Source organism: Neocloeon triangulifer, unplaced genomic scaffold (genome assembly GCF_031216515.1).
Source record: "Neocloeon triangulifer isolate White Clay Creek 2 clone unplaced genomic scaffold, ASM3121651v1 ptg000022l, whole genome shotgun sequence".
Taxonomy (NCBI): domain Eukaryota; kingdom Metazoa; phylum Arthropoda; class Insecta; order Ephemeroptera; family Baetidae; genus Neocloeon; species Neocloeon triangulifer.
Window position 1 is genome coordinate 613,798 of NW_026775562.1, and position 17,535 is coordinate 631,332.

The window sequence follows — 17,535 nt, forward strand, 5'->3', positions numbered from 1 at the left end:
CGTTAAGTGTCGCCGTCGTCATCTTCTTTTATTATCACGCCCGTGCTCGGCAGCAACATAAAAACAAAGCAACTCTTCTGAGGATTAGGTTGACACTTTATGAGTCTTCGGAGAGGCGTTCTCTTAAATTAACTAACTTGGTGTAAAGACTCGATGTAATGTGCTGAGTGTATCGAAATTAAGTGAGCGGTGCAGTTTCTTGCAGAGAAAGAGCAGGAGTTCGTCAATAAAAGGGGCCGCAACCCTTTGCTGCCGAGACGCCGCGAGTGATTGCCCCCGAGGAATGAAATTGCAATTATTTCGGAAGCGCACCAGCACAACAATAAAAGTTAATATGCCCGTTTTATAAATAATTGTTTCAACTCTGGTTTATTATGAATATAAAACGTGAATTTTTCTTTAATTTAAATTATTTAATTAGAAGAAAACCAAATTGTTGAAAGTGAAAATTTTCAAAATCTTTTACCTAAATAAAAAATGAAATAGGACTGCTTTTGGCTGTTGGATGACAATTTCTTTTTAATTTAAAAAAAGTTGAAGAAAGTATATTTTAATCAATAATTAAATTCATCCCAAAAATAATAAAATTTTACAAATAATCTAGAATAATTTATTTACGATGTTTTATTAATTTTCTTCAATACAGTTTTTCTATTCCTCTCCAAATGCTGTTATTTTTTTCAAATCGTCGATCTGAAGATTTCACTAGTCTCAGGAGTATTAAATTTATCTCCCTCCCTTATTTGCACCCCCGGATGGAAAGCGACCGGCGCCGATGTTTACTCAATAAGACACTGTGCGTCGAAACTTTTGCTTATATTTCTTTTTTTCTCTCTCTCTCTTTCTCTACTCCATGCATTATTCGCGGCCGGTTTTCTGTTTCACGCGGGGCGCCTCTGCATTTTATTTTTTTTATTCCCGCGACTTTGGTAAATAAGTCGCGGCGGCGGTCCTGCTATATTAAAAACGGGGGTGCTGCGAAGGGGGTGAAGTGAGTCATGGCCGCGCGTCGCGGGCGCATCCAAACAATAATAAAATACACACGCGTGAAACAAGAGGATGCGCGCCAGAGAGAGTCGGGGAAAAAGATGCAAGCGCTCGACAAACAATAATGAGTCATTTGTTTAGTTTTCGGAGGCAGGAACCGCGAGAGGGTGGATGGGGAGCAGGGGGCGCCAAAAAAGTAGCAGATCGAAGAAAGGGAAGGAAAATTTTTGAATGCTATAAAAAAGAACAAGGTAAAATTCTAATATTTCAGAGTGGAAATTTTGTTAGAAAATGAATTAATAATGTTTTAATAAATAATTAAATTCCAAATAATTTTTCAAAATTATTTCTACAAAAAGGGGTTTAATATTTAAAAAAAAAATGTAAATAATTGTATTAACAATAAAAAAAACTGCTGAATTTCTGTACTTTTCAAATTTATTTTTTAAATTATTATGCTAAAAATGAGAAAAACTAAAGCTCAACGTGTTTCCTGCAAAGTAGCGACATGTCTCAATAAACAAAAGCCAAAAGCATAATTTCCCTATAAGATAACACAAACAGTCTCTGCCAAGATAAAAGCGAGACACCCTTTCACTGCCGAAGATTTTAAACAAACCTCAGAATTTTGAGGCAGCCCTAGATTTCGGAGTGAGTTTTTGTCTCGGCGGCTGCCAGAGGCTAATGATAACCGCAATAACAATAAATGCGGTGCGCGCCTCTTGGATTTTACGGCTCTTTCTCCGCTCGCACGTTATCTGCTGCGCCTACGCTCTTCTAAAATAATAATAATAACTGCCGAGGCTAATTAAGAGCAGAGGCAGCAGCACAAAGTGAAATTATCATAATTGACAATAAAAACTTATTCGCCTCTGTGTGTTATGCAACGCGCACAGCAGCAAACGCCGCGAGAGAGCCAGAAATTAAAAGTTAAAAGTTTTTGGTTAGTTTCGGAAAGTGTTTCTGTGCGATTCTTGCACAGGCTGTATTATTTTATTGGTCAAGGATGGAACCAATGATAATTTCTTTTTAAATTTGGCAAAAATTCATACTTTTATTAAATTATTAATAAAATTCAATATTTGAAATCGAATTGCTTTGCTGCGGAATAAATCCAAAATAGCAAGAAATTGGATTTTAAATTGAATGTTATTTATGGTTATTTTGAAAACAATTTATTTGTCTCGAGTCAAACACGCTCGCTCGGCGCTTGCTTTTGTTCGGGCCGCAAATCCATTTCGCGGATCCATAAAAAAGCAAATCCTTTCAAAGCAATGATATAAAACATGCAGGCACCATCAGCAGCCGCGGGCGATTTGTTCGTTTTTTTCCTCTCTATCTCTCTTTCTCCGCGCGCTTTCGTCTCTCTCTGTGTTTGCTCCAGCAGCAAATTTTACACAACATAAATTTGCGATTGTTATATCATCTCTCGGCAAATAGGGGATTGAGAATCGTTTTATTTTTTATCCCTTTTAAAATTGTATTTTATACATCGTAATAACCTCACACGCGTTCTCTCCTTTCTCTCTCGACAGAAGACTTTGCCGCATTTTGCGAGCCAGTCAGCAGAATTGCGCGCCCGAGACGAGCACCTATATTTTATTATTTTATGAAAACTCGCACTTCCGATCGTCCTCCGAACATGGATTTCTCCGCCTTTGAGAGACGATTTGAACTCAAGGAAGAGAGGCTCAAAGTGAAAATTGAGCTTAAATGCAGAAATTTATATAAAATGATGTTTATAAATTTCAATTTTACAATTTTATCTTTAAAATTAAAATAAAAATAAATTATTTAAATGCATCAAAGTAATTTTGGAAAATTTAAATTGAAAAAGACAATAATGTTGGCCAAACTGTCAGAAAATATGGTGATATGAACCAATCAAAATACTCAATTCGTCAACTTTTTATGCGTTTTGAAAGGAAAATATCTTGAACTTTTTTGTTTAAAACAGACATCTTGAGATGTAAGCTTAATTAACTCAGTGAAAGTAAATTGCACGTCCACCTTTTTCTAAAGCTATATGTATACTTTGTTGCAGATATTTTGTATCGGCTCCTATTTTTTCATTGCAATTTGATTACACAACAAAGTAAAGAATATTCAATCAATTAAATAATTTCTCATATTTTTAATAATAATTTAAATATCATTTTACAATTTTGGTGACGGATTATTTTTGCGCCTCTCTTCTCTTGCAGAAGTTGGAATAGCCACCTTGCACGGCTCTTTCTCGGCCATTGAGCAAATCTAGCACGGCAGCGGGCCATAACATCATTTTATGCCGCGTAAATATCGAATTGATTCCTCGGCAGTGATAAATGTCGGTGATCTCGAATGCAAACATTTTCATATCTCGCGCGGGATATGCATATCGTAAAGTGCAACAATAGATCAAGAGACGGCTCCGGATTGAATTTCGCGCGAGCACAAGAAGTGTCATCTCGATTTCACGCTTGGACCGTTTGACTTCTCTCTTTGGCCGCTTCCAAGAGAGTGTGTCCGCGACGCATACTTCTTCGACGCACCCGCCATGAATAATGAGCAGTCGCTTTGAAGCTCTCCGCGCGTCTCTCTCTCATTTCCGTTCATTTCGGTCTGTCCGAGAAAGCTGCTGATTTTCTTACAAACAAATGACCGTCTCGGCCAACAAACTAGTTTTCATCCTCCTTTGGCGAAGTCCATTTCCGACCTAATATTGCTCAATTTCAACCCCTTTACTTTGAATCTCATTATAATATATATAAGACAAGTTCTGACTGTTCCGAGTGTCTAGAATGTGCTCTTGATCATAAATATTTAAAGCCAAATTACTGAAAACATAAAAAATATTTTATTTAGTTAATTATTTATTTGTTTGTTTGAAGAAGTTGACACTCGAGGAAACGGTCATGGTAATGAAGAAATCAGGCTTTCCTCGTTGTAAAAATTGTTTTTATTCAAAATTAAACTGGTAGAGCCATTTTTTTTAATAAAAATAATTTTTACAACGAGAAGAAGCCCAATTTCTTCATTTTTATATATATTTATTGTTTTTAAATAAATATAATTATGTGAAAATATTATTTGCTAAATTAAACTTTTTTTATTAAAAATTTAATTTTTTTGTTTTAGTACGTAAAATAATTTAACAATTAAATAGATACAAATGTGTGTTTTTTCTAACATTTACACTCAGAGGGGTCTTGGTATGCCACAATATTTTATTTTATAATAAAACAACCACCGAGTGCTTCAGCAACATTAATTTGGTTAAAATCAATTAATTGTGTTGGGTAAGTTTTTCATATATAAAAGTATCAACTACTGGCGATAAATTAATATTTAAAAATCTATTTTCACACTTTCATTTGATATAGAAATATTGACCACAGCCATCACTTTTGACGCACCTTGAAGGGGGGTATATTTCCATATAAAATTTAACTTTCCCTGGCTCGTGAGGGACGTTTCCGATTCTCGAGCTGGACATTGATATTCCCAGCAGGACAAAATCGAGACGTGTGAGCAATCCAGTATGTAAATATAAAGGAATTTCTATACTCCCTCGCACCGGTGCTGCGAGTGACAAGCGAAATAATAAAGTGGCCGGCCACTCAATTACGCCGGCCAAGTCCGAGCAATATAGAGGCAAGAAACTACACGGAGAAAAATAAATACCAGGTTTGCCTAGTTAACTCAAATCTAACTAGGTGATTGTAAATTTAACTACATGAAATATGTTATTTATACGAGGCGGATAGTAAAAGCAACAAGCTCGTGCCTAGTAAAATTATCCAGCATGGTAACTTAGTAAATTTAACTAGGTAGCCCAGTGACAGTGGGCACAACTGGGCAGTAACTATTCTACCTTGTAAAATGCGCAGAGTTAACTTGTTCAAGGCGCAAGATAACGACTAGTTAATTTTACTAGGCTAGAGTTTAGTTAATTTTACAAGTTGAAAATTGCAAGTGTAACAATTTTTGAGCAGTAACTTTCACAGAGAACATTGTTAGATGTACTTTTACATTTCAATACCTTGTACTTTTAACAAACACGGCATTGTAACCAAGACTTCTACGAGTTGATTCCACAAAGTAGACTAGTAAAATCAACAAACCTTCCTGTAGATTTTGAATTTTTATGAGCGGGAACATTTTATTTTTGTCATTGCAGATAATTAAATATTTTTTTATTTAAAATATAATTAGCACTTCCAACTCTTTTCATTCTGAATTATTTAAAAAATTATTGTAATTTTAAATTGATATTTTTCTCATGATTAAACTAGCAGCAGAAAAAAATTAAAAAAATATTTTCTTAATAAATGTTATGTTTCTCCGTAATAAATGGTCAAATGAAGTTATTTTTGCTTATATAAAAAATTCCGTACTATTTCAAAAATTCAATTTTTTTAGACCCTTTGTATTATTTACTATTATTATTTTACTTCCAAAGGTGCAAACTTTCAAAAAAATTATTTATTTGGCAATAATTGAGATTCTTGACCTAATGAGTTATTATATCGTGATCTAAAAATAAAATTGAAATAAAAAATGAAAAACGTTTTTGTCAAAATTTGCAACTTTCAAATGAACTCTTTATACCGAGTTTGTATTTGTATGATGAGTGTCTGGTTTGGTCTGGTTGATGAACTTGCAACGTTTTAAAAAGTTCGTTACAACTTTTACTAAGCTACCTTGTGGAATTTACTAGATACATTGTAACTTTAACAAATCTTCCTAGTAACAAGGTGCGCGGCGTCTCGGCGCGCGGACCGAGTCGCCATCATTTCCTTGGAAAAACACAAACCGTGTGCACGTTTCTGCGTCGCTTTTTGACTAATTTCAGTTTAATTTCCGTTTTGGATGTGATTCTGGCTGTCTGGAGGAAAATTTAACATCTGACAATGCACTGGCATATCAAGGTAAATAAATTTACTGGGATATTTTCTGCAGTGTGTGTGAAATTGTCTCCAATCTCCAATTTTATGGAGAAGCAAACTTTTAGCTTGGCCATACCGTATTCAAAATATTTAATCGCTCTTTTAAAATTTCAGCAGTGGCCTAAAGCTGACGTCGTTGGAAATAAGCCAGTTTTAAGGAGAGTTTGGTAATTTTGGACTTGCATTCCGCCGATTAAATTGAAACAAGATTTTGAAACCAAGAAAGAATTCAAGGTAAATATTCTGCAATAATCTATTAAAAATGTGACCAACTAAATATTTCTCTACATATTTGTTCGCAGGATAAGCATTTTTGTGCTGAAAATTGACAAGAGCTCTTAAAGGATAAATGTTTGAATACACCAAAAACGTGACCACCAGGGCAATACCCTAGCCGTCAGAAGAGATTGACCTTTGACAGCATTTAATCGCGTAGACTGGACACCACCTAGACTCTGGACATCTGAATCCTCCCACGCAAGACGCAAGTGCAACTATTTTGATAAGTACAAGAACCCTTCTTACAACTTTTGTTTTTTGTTAGTTTTTTTCTACCATTCAACACTCAAATCACATAAATGCTTTACTAAAATATCTTAAATTTTTTGAGCGTTGAATGATTTTTTTACATGTATGTGTAAATTGCTAAAAATTATTTTGTATTTTATTTTATGTGACAAACTGCAATAAATAAAAATTTAATGTACAAAATACAACTTATTTTACTCTGTACCAAGAACATTCCCAACTTGTAAAAAATACTGATCAAAAATAGTAAAAGCAACAAATGAAACCTAGTAAAAAGTAACAAACGGAGGAAAGTAAATCCAACAAACCTACCTAGTAAAAGCCAGCTCCGTTTTTGTCTAGTAAATTTAACAAGGTATGGTCAGTTGAAAGTACAAGGTAAATGGAGTACAAATCCAGCTTTTAAATGCCTAGTGAATTTAACAAGGTAACCTAGTAAAAATCATTTTACTAGCCCATACCTTGTAAAAATAACTAACCTCAGGACCTGAGGCACTTTTAACAAGATTATTCTAGTAAATACAACTAGAACCTAGTGAAAATTTTTCTGTGTGTAGTCCCGAGTCGAATCTCATCACTTTTGATCCCGAGCTAGGATGAATCGGCGCAAATCACTCGATATAGTGCTGTGCACACGCAAATTGGTTTATTCAACAATCCGTCGGGATCCCTCTTGCCGCATAAATTGTGTTCACTCGTCCCCACATATAAATGCGTGACCACTCTCGCTATAGGATTTCCAGGGGATTTTTCGCTCTCAAGGGAAAACGGAGAGAAACGTGTGTTTCTCAAATTATTTCCTAGTAAATGATTTATTTTTTCTCAGATTATATTAAAATGTTTTTTCATGCCTATTGAAAAAAATACCCCCCCCCACTCTTTTTTATTTATTTGTTATAAAAATCTCCATCCAATTAATTGACGGTTCTTATTTTCCATATAAAAGTCATACAGTTGCTGCCTTATTATTCCACCAATTTTCACAATTCTGGCTTTTATTGTATTTTCGGCCGTTACTTATGTTCAGCGGTGCAAGGAAAACACTTGGAGAATGCGCTCGGAAAACAACAAATTAGGCAAGTGTTTATAATAGCCGGTCGAAAATAACCACGCATATGTATTAGAGGTGACCGTTGTTGTTGTGTAATTCCAGAAGGAAAATTCCTTTGACAAATAATCGGAGATAATTGAATTTTTAATAATTATAAAGTTTTTCCTGGATGTTTCTGTTCGAATTTAAAATAAATAAAATTATTTGTTTTCATTTCAAATTTTTTAAATTATTAAGTAAAACAGGAAGTTTTTTTTCAATATCTGATTGTAAATTTACATATTTATATTTAAGAAATTATCGATTTTAATTTCCGAGTGACTCCTGCCGTACACAAATCAGAGCCTTTCTGGCTCAACAAGCCGCTCTCACCCCTAATTCTGAAGTTTTCTGATAGCGCATCCGCCTCGCCTCTCTTCGGGATGTATTAACCCTTTTCGGCACCCCCTCTTTAATGGTATGCCCATAAGACGAGCGAGAGAGCACGGCGGCAGTAAAAGGATTTATTAGGTTACTCTTGCTTTAAGACATTATTCAAAAGGCCGAAGGGGTTGAGCGTCGGCGAGCATGTTTTCGAGCACGGGGGTGAAACTCACTTTCTTTTTTTTTACGCAGCACTACTTTTAATTCATGTCGGAATTGCACTTCAAATGATAAAAGTAAATAGCATATATACAAGTCTCGAAGGGGTGCAAAAAAATAAAAATGCTTCCCACTTTGTTGCACTCAAGAGTAATTACGAAAAATTTTTAAAAGAGAGGCCGTTTGGGACACGCAAATAAGCCAACAGAAACAAAAACTAAACAAAAAAGTCTTACCTATACATTTTTTTTGCTATTTATCGATTTTTTTCTCTCCCCTGTCGTTCGAATAATTAGCTAATAAGCTGCTGCGATTGAGTAATTGCCCCGTGGTTTTGTTATTTATCAAAATAGAGCAGCTCTTATTATCCTAATTGCAGCCACAAAACATCCCTTGGGTATGAAAAGCGGTGCATTGCGAAAAACAATGGAGACTGCTGCTGGTGTACCGCGATGTTGTTTCCTGTGGGAATTCGTTGCAAAAAAAGCACATATTTACCCAGCAGCCAATTTTTATACACAGCAAGCGTTTTTATTCGCTGAATCAACACATGCCTATATGTTGGTTTACAAACACCAGAGAGAGTTCGCTGCAGCAATTGTTATTCTCGGCGTTTCGTGCGCTAATTTCATTTATTGCGCTGTTTTTTGCCATCATTGCCGTTTTTATTCTCAATCGCCGATTAATTCGAATTGCGATTACCAAGCAAACTTGCATTTATTTGATGTGGGAAATATTAAAATACACGCAGAGTCATTCAAAAATAATAAAAATAATTTTCAATTTACAAAAGGAAAAAATCAATTTTTACTTTAGATTCAAGGTTTAAATTTGTCTAAATGATTATTGATTAAAGCAAATTTAAAATGAATTTAAAATTTTAAAGGTTCTTTTCACCTGTTATATCTCGGTTCATTTTTACCACCTAAATAATTAGAGTCTAGAGGAGAAATGATTATGAAGGGTGAACTATCGGCTCAAATTTTTTAATTGCGATTTCAATTTAAGTCTTTGAAATTTTGTCTTATTTCAAAGTGAACAATAAAATTAAAAACTAACGAGTTACTTTAAGCGTTTCGGTTTAGGATCTCTATTATGCTGTCAAATTTAGTTTTTTTTTTTAGTATTTTTGTTGAATTTAATTAATGGAAATATTGGGATACAAACAAAAGTTACAAATTCCTATTTTCAATTTAAAATTCAAATCGTGATTTGAAACTGATTTTGCGCAATTTATTTAATGAACACAAATCTTTTTTACTACTTTGGTCTTTGTCAGAAACGTCTGGTGAATCATTATTCACCTTTTGCAGAAGGGTTGGTTGTTTGCTGACCGGAGTCGATTTGTTTCCGAAAACGGGTGGCCATAAACCGAAGCAATCTATTTATCCGAACGGGCGCCGCTTTTTGCGCTGCACATCCAAAGTGTCAACAGCACCACCGCAATTGTTGTTCCCACTAACAGTGGCGGCGCGAAAAGTGTATAAAGAGATAAATTCGGTGCGACGGGGTGCGCGGTGCCAACCAACATTTATCTCCGACGACCGCACAAGGGGTTGCTCTGGTCAGTCTCACTTCTTCTTATTGTGGCGCACACACGTTTATTATTGTGTTCCTTTCTGGCTTGCATGATGCCGGACAATAACGTACACGCACCGCCCAAATGGTCATCGCGACCGACCTAATGGTCCGTGAAGATGATACGAAACCGCCGCCGCGTGCGTCTGCATGTAAACGTGCGTACGTCTCTCCGGCTGATTTATTTTTCCACCGCCCTTTTTCACTCTCCGACTTCCATTGACCACTGATACAATGAGAACTTTTTCTTTGACTTTGTTGAAAGTATAGACAGGGATGGAATGGACCAAAAGTTTGAAGAGAAATCACAAAATTAGTTCATGTAGTGGCATAAATTGATAGAAAAATTTAAAATTATATTAATAAGGATCAAGGATTGTTTTCAATTATTAAAATATTTGACTCTTAATAATGATATTTTTTAATTAGCAAATCAGGAAAAGCTAAAAGGATTATAATTTAATTTTAATTAAATATTAATCTGCAAAAATCGATATCGCTATATAATATGGTGAAAATTTGATTTTTATAATTATAAAATTGCACAAGATTTAAAATTAGAACTTGATTCAACTTAATTAATTTTTAATTTAATATTTTTTAAGATGCAACTTATATAGAATTATAAAATGTTCTTACATTTTTAAGTCTGAAACATCCAGTAATTACAAATTATTATTTATTAACAAATATTTTATGCTTTACATTTTTGTAAAAATTTAAATTATGAGCTCATATAAAAACGTATATAACAGACATTTTTAATTATATATCTTGAAAAAATATTTACAAAAAAAATTGTCACTCTGTAAAAAACTTTCTTTTTATATTCAGCAATATTTTTGTTCTGCATGGACTAAAATCGCTTAAGGAAAACCTTTTTTTAGGAGTATTTAAGGTGAAAATTTCCATTGAATTTGCCACTCTCTCATGATGTGAGTGAGGTTGTTTGTTCGTCGATTAAAGCAACCCCCCAACTTCTCAGTCCTAGCTCACTCTGTGCACTTCTCTCGTCGTCGTCAGATTTTAATGCTTTCCAGGGGCGCATTCGCGCACACGTTAGCTGTATTAGAAGACAGCTTAGCATATGCAAATCGAGAAAACTGCCGGTGCCCACGTCCGCCGTATACAAATACACGATCGGGGGCGAAAGAGAGAGTGTGCCGGTCGGAGGCGCGCACGCATCAACAACAGCACAAAAAATAGCATCAGACATTTTATTTTTTGCTGAAAAATCGTGTAAACATTCTGCAGGCCGCCGACTACGCATATATATAAATGTCCATGCGTACACAGACACAACCAGCAGCAGCATCTGCCATAAATAAAATAACAAACAAAAGTGCTAACTCAACGAGCCGATTCTATGCCTTTACAGAGAGGCCGATCCTAGAAACTGAAAGGGCAGAGAAATAGTTTGGCAGTTTTTGTGTGTATATAGAAAAGGCAAACTTAACTGGCATAAATCAATATAAATAATAAAATATTGAAAGAATAAAATAATTTAAATTAGTTAAAATAATAAAAAGTCAAACAATAAAATTTTAAACAGAAAGAAATTTTTCAAATAAAATATCAATGGAATTTATATTGAATTAAATAAAAAAAAATTTAAAAAGTTATTTAGTGTGTAAAAAAAATATAAATTATATCTTTATTTTATTAGTTTTCTTACTTAATTTATAAAATTTTATCTTAATTAATATTAATTTATTTTTAAATTTTTATAAGAGTTTTTTAGACGCTAAAAGCTTTTTTTTCAATCTTGCTGGAAATAGAAAGCATTCACTGGTAAACACATCTCCTCTTTTTTTAACTTGCTTACAATTTTTTTCACATGCAGCCCATTTTCCGAACTACGCGTCGAATATGTTACCAGGCGATTCCTTTTTATTAGAAAATTAAAATACAGAGAGCGTTGCATCTCGGCGCGGCGGTTTACACGGGTGTTGTGGAAAAATGCGCGAGGCGTGATGTTAGGTCAAAGAGAGTGTGCCCCCGGGAAATCAGGTAGCTTGGTGGTGCGCGCAGCTTTCGGCCAGCGGCGCAGTTAGCGAAAACGTTATTCGTATTATAATCGAGAGAGCGAGCGAGCGGGCGAAAGTATGTTATAGGTACATTACACGCACGCAGGGCTGCCGAGTGATATTTCCGAACGAACGCCACCCAGACGCATAATGACAAATACTGGCCGCTCCGAAATGCGGTGCACGCCCCTGGGATCTGTTTCATATTCCCCTGGATGTTTTTTTTCCGTCGCACTCAGAAAAATGTTTAGTTGATACAACTAATATTTAGTTTTAGTGACTAAATTTTTTAGTCCATTTTGGTATAACTCAACTCGTTCTTCCTTAGGACTAAATTATTTAGTTGAATTTTAACTCATACATTTATTTGCCATGACTAAACCATTTAGTCGCTTTTAGTTGTTATAACTAAACATTTTTGTATCTTTTAGTTGGTTTTAATATTATATTTAGTTATTTTTAATAATGCTCATTACTTCATTTAAGTGATACTTTTATTTGGAATATGGAGCAAGGGTTCGATTTTTTCTAGAAAAACACCAAGTGCTGAGTAAAAAGAACAACTTTATTTCAGAAAAGATCAACTATCAGATATAATAGGTAAAAATGTTTTTGACTCACAGCTTTTAATATGTCCTTCCAGATATGGCGCAAGGTAGGCTTATTCTATTTGTATATGAACGCAGTGAAAAAAAACAGTCACAAAACCAATGTCTTCTTCACTTAACACATTCACACTGATCTTCCGAGTTGAGCTTGTACTCCCAAAATCATAGTTTAGCTGGCGAATTTCCATACTGAAAAAAATATCAAATTATTTTTAGGTAAAATGTAAAGGCCAAAAATTAAAAATTACCTTTTGATTAAATTTTCTCTCCATTTCCAATTGCTTTTGAAATTCATCCCCTGCAGTCTGCACCCTGTACTCTGGTCATTAAATCCCTTTTCGTCGCTATTCATGATCCATCCAAGCGGTCGGTCGTCTGAAAATAATTTTAATTAAGCCATTTTTATTAAGCCTTCACTTCTTCCCAAAATTTAAAAAAAGCAAACATGATGAAGCTTCCCCAGCCAATAAAAAATGGCAAAATTTGAGAATAATTACACTCACCTTCAAAATTGAATGCGTTCTACAGATACGACCATACTTTAAGGAGGTCTCGGACAGTGATTCTTAGGCTGATGGCTTGATTATAAGGCGATAATTCTTGATAAATCCAGGAGCCTATCGTTTCACCAACAAGTACCATAAACGTGGACTGGAAGCTTGACCGATGCTTCCGATAGGAGGCGTTATGATCTCTTTTACTTGTATGAACTAAAAGATTAGTCACTAGAACTAAACTTTTTAGTTGCTGGTGGTAGATTTTTGAAACGGTCAAAATACCTTAGTTTTAGTTCCATCGACTAAAACATTAGTCATATGAAATAATGTTTTATTCAATGTTAATAAACCGACGATTTTCAGCAACTAAATAATTTATTTCTATGAAGTCACAGGATTTCTTGGCTTTAGTTGCATCAAGTGTTAAGTTTATTTCATATAACTAAAAATCAACTAAAACGCATTAGTTGAAGCTCAAATAAATTTTTTAGTTAACAGTCAACTAAACATTTCTCTGAGTGCGGAAAAAGTTGAATTGCACTGATCTGATATTCCTTGATTATGAGGTACATAAAAAGGTTGAACAAAAAGATAAATTGAAATCGGACAATTTTATCATAAATAATAAAAAATATCTCCATTTTCAACTGAACATTTCAGATTTGATAATTTATTTTATTTTTAGTTTTTTTTTTTACTTGTTTTGAGAAAATTACTCTATTGAAACCGTTGTTTGAATGCATTTTAATCCAAAAACTTTATCAAAATAAGTACCTAAATTGCAAATTGCAATATTTAAATGACAAAATTTTTTTTTAATTTCATATATAAAAGAATATGATTTTTTTCATGCTGCATTTGATATTTTACTCTTTTGCTTTTTTCCACTCTTTTATGTATTCAATGTGTCTTTCAGCATTTTGCTCTTCTCCTTCCTTCTTTTTCTTTCATTCTCTCTCCTTCCTTTTCTCTAACACACACATATGCACGCCCGCGCCGCCGAAATTTGCACAAACACTCTTCTCTTGGCATCAAAGAAAAGTTTACAGAGAGCAGCAGCAGCATCTTTTCTTGAGCGAGAGATGAGAGAGAAGAGGCCCCTGTTTTGTTTACGTTGCGCCGAAAGAGAAAAATAGTGTGACGCTGAAATATAGGGCGTAAATAAAAACAATCTCGTTTTATCTGTGAAGCCGGGCGGGCGGGCGAGACGCTGCTCAGGACCAGAGACACATTCCGCGAGCCGCAATTGAATTTAACGCTACATGTTCGGGTCAAGTAAATGAATCAAAAATAAAATAATCAAATTAAATAGGAAAATAAGCAGAATTATTTCTTATATTTGACTCAATTAGATGAAAATTATATAAATTAATTTCTTTTTTAATTTTTATCCACTTTCTCAAAAAAGTTCTAGTTTTATTATCAATTTTCTAAATGAGTTTTTCTTTTCAAATTTCTGTAATTAACTTTTATATTGATTCAATTCTAATTTTAGGTTTGTAACTCAAGGTTTTCAACAATTCAAGGTACACGACCCGACTTTCTTATTAAAAACAACGGTTCAAGCGGCTCTTTTTAACCCTCTCCGCTAGCTAAAGCACAATAATAAATACAAGACAGGGCGACGTGCCGGTTGTAAACAGCACGGTAAACAAGCACTGCACGAAAGAGTAGCAGGACAGGCTTGTTGTTTTCATCGCTTGGCGCCGTACACAAAGGAGAATAATGGCGTAAACAAGCTAATGAGCGGAGAGAGGGAGGAATTATCTCATTAGCCGGCAACGAAACGGTAAAAGTTACACCAGAGAGAACGAGAGAGAAGTTGCCGCCGGTGAGAAATTGCACGCGTAATTCGCGGCAACAAGGGAAATAAATTTTTCGCCACGCGCCCCCTCCGAAGGCCAAACTTTTGCAGCCAGAGAATGTTGTTTGTTAATCGAAAAGCGAAGAAAGTAAAAAAAAGGAGCGGATAAGCAAAATAAAACTCGTCAACACATCTAAAATTAACCCAACGTACAAAATCACTTCAATACACTGAAAAACTCTTTTACCTTTTAAAGGTTGCAACAACCTCCAAAAAAAGGTTCCAGGGGTGTCAATAATTTGTAAACGTTAAAACAACCTTCTTGCAAGGTACGAGGCATTTTAACCATCAAAGACGGTTGTTTCAACCTTCATCGGAACGTTTGTTACAACCCTCAAGCGAAGGTAAAGGATCGCTCGGCGGCTGCAACCGCGTACCTTTTCAGAAGTTTCGCCGTACCTTTTTATAAAGGTAAAATTAACCTAGTTAATAAAGGTTGTTCCAACTTCTACTTGGTGGTTGTATTTTATTTTTCAGTTTCTTTTTTTTACCGTCCAAATAGGTTACTTTAACCTTTAACTTTTTATTGTAGGTTCGGTTGATGAAAAATAGTACAAGTCCATTTTAAAAATAATCAGGTTTTTATTGGTATCACAAACTCCAAAAGACAAAAATAAATCAAAACAATTAAAAAAAAGATTAACAGTGGGCTGTACTTATCTAGTGTTGTCACTGCTGATCGATGACTCTCGGTAGCTTCCTTCTGCTGTTTGTGAAAATACGGCTGGATTTGCACTACTCAAACCAAACGCACTAAACTTCACACAATTTAATGTTTTAGCTCAAACTTCAGTTTCCAAGAATTTCTCAATGTTGATCGGAGTTTTCAAACAAATTTATTGCCTGTAAACAAAAGATGAAATTTACATTATATTCTTTTCCAAATTTCATTCACCATAATATAAAAAATATATGATTACATTTAGTCAAAAATTTTAAATGATAATTACCTTTCATTGGAAAATTAGCGTCGTCCGCAAACTACCCAGGATCTTTGATATATAGAAGTGAACGTTTTGGTCCGCATGCAAATATCTGAAAATAAAATAATATTTCTTTAAGAACGGGCATTTTGCTCTTTCGATAAAATATTTCACCTTTAATTTTCCTGTACTCCATTTTTCCACGCGCAGTTTAAGCTGCCATATAATTATCAATCCACAGTTCCAATGCGACAATCGAGGTATGAAATTTTGTATAGCTCACATTAGCCTGGAATAAAAGAATAATTTTCTATAATTAGCTATCAAGCTGTATTTGCGTTGTTTGCTTGGGATGAGAAACTAGTCCTCACCCAGGACCAAAGTTGCATATTTATATGCGAAAAATACTTACTGCATCTTTTTGAGGGCAAATCACTCTGATTCTTCAAGAATATCTGCCATTTTCTTCAAAATCTTAAAATTTTTCCAAGACCGATGTGATCACAACAAGAAGAGACGCAAACTAACATGGGCGCTCAAAAGAGAGACGCGCTTCGAGTGCATTTTTAACTTTCTGTAGAGTTAGATTTACTTTCCATGAAGGTAAGCGCAACCTTTGCACGACGTTAAACGCCAACGGACGCATAGTTTTGGCGCAATTTCCAACCTTCAGCGATGGTTGGAAGCTTATTTGAAATTAAATGCCGCGTGTTAGAAAGAAAAAAAATGAAAATTTGAAGTTTTTTGCTCTTCATGGACATTTTCAGAGCTTTCATTGTAAGCTTTACATTAAAAAAAATATTTTGAAATAGTTTTTCCTATTATTGACTTGGGATTCATATCCAAAAGTGTTAAATTGTGAGGACCAAAAAATACCAACATAATATTTTTGCTTCACCAAAAAACGGAGAAGTTTCTGATAGAGTAGCTCTTACATATTTAGTTAAAAAATATAATTTTTGCCAAAACTTGCAAAATTCATTAAAAATTTATACTGGCCGCTATATTTATGCAAAATTATTAAAATTTAGTGCTCTATTAAAATATTAATTAATTAAAACCTGTGTTAAGTATTAGAAGTTTCAATTAAAATTGAGATTTGAATGAGTCGTGTGCAGAATTTAGAGTTTTAGACATTTAAGTTTTCTTTGTTTATTAAAAGTAATATGTATTTTTCAAACTCAGCTCTTAAAATTATATATTTTTATAACTATTTAATATTATTTATCGCAACCTTTGCGCAGAGGTCACGTCAACCTTTTTGCGAAGGTACCAAGTGAGTTGGAGTATACTTTTACCTTTGTGTCTAGGTTCATTCTACCTTCATAGGCGGTTAAAAGTTTTTTACCAACTAACAAAGGTTAAATTCACCTTCTGAAACTCGTTGGCTGCTAGGTCTGCAACCTTTAAGAACGGTTGATTTTACCTTTTAAGCGTCTAACTGAACAAGAAGGTTAGAATAACCGTTGCGCCGGTAAAAGTAACACTTTTTGAAGGTTCCTTTAACTTTTCTGGAGGTTAAAATCGCTTCAACCTTTTTTGAAGGTAGTTCAGTTTTTCAGTGTAATTAATAGCAAAAATTGTCAATTAGAATTTTCCATTTCATGAAAAATGCTCAATTTATTTACCAAATAAGTTTTTTTAATATTTTAAATTAAGTTTTATGAAAATCAGTGTCTCTATTTTGGTACCAAAGGCAACAAGTCTGCTGGGATTGTTTGCGGATGATGGCGCGGGATGAGAAATTCTTCTCTTCTCTCCGCGTTTTGAAAGTTTATTTGTTCCCAGGCACGTATCTCTCGGATGGCCACTTAAAGCGCAGCTCACAGAAACGGCGCGGACTAATATTTACAGAAAACGACAGAGCAGAATTTTTCCTCTCGCTCACTCTCTAATTGTAATTGTTTCATCAATTCAAAATAAAATATCAAGGCAGAATCCTTGGGCAGCTGCGTCGTGTTT

At 34.4% G+C, this 17,535-nt stretch overlaps 1 protein-coding gene and 2 long non-coding RNA genes across 16 annotated transcripts in view; 1 reads left to right on the forward strand and 2 right to left on the reverse strand.

Annotated features, from left to right (window-relative positions):
• LOC132204753 (forkhead box protein P1) overlaps positions 1-17,535 on the reverse strand; it is a 241,170-nt gene that overhangs the window by 76,417 nt on the left and 147,218 nt on the right. The gene's annotated exons all lie outside the window — the stretch shown is intronic.
• LOC132204475 (uncharacterized) lies at positions 5,375-6,974 on the forward strand. The gene is made up of 3 exons (XR_009442529.1): positions 5,375-5,897; positions 6,030-6,149; positions 6,218-6,974. It is a non-coding gene; the product is annotated as an uncharacterized LOC132204475 (long non-coding RNA).
• Positions 14,811-16,131, reverse strand: LOC132204544 (uncharacterized). Of its 2 annotated transcripts, XR_009442536.1 has the most exons (4): positions 15,986-16,131; positions 15,748-15,862; positions 15,601-15,685; positions 14,811-15,493 (listed from the first exon to the last, which is right to left on the reverse strand). It is a non-coding gene; the product is annotated as an uncharacterized LOC132204544 (long non-coding RNA). The 2 variants fall into 2 exon arrangements; XR_009442535.1 differs by having other exon boundaries at positions 15,748-16,131.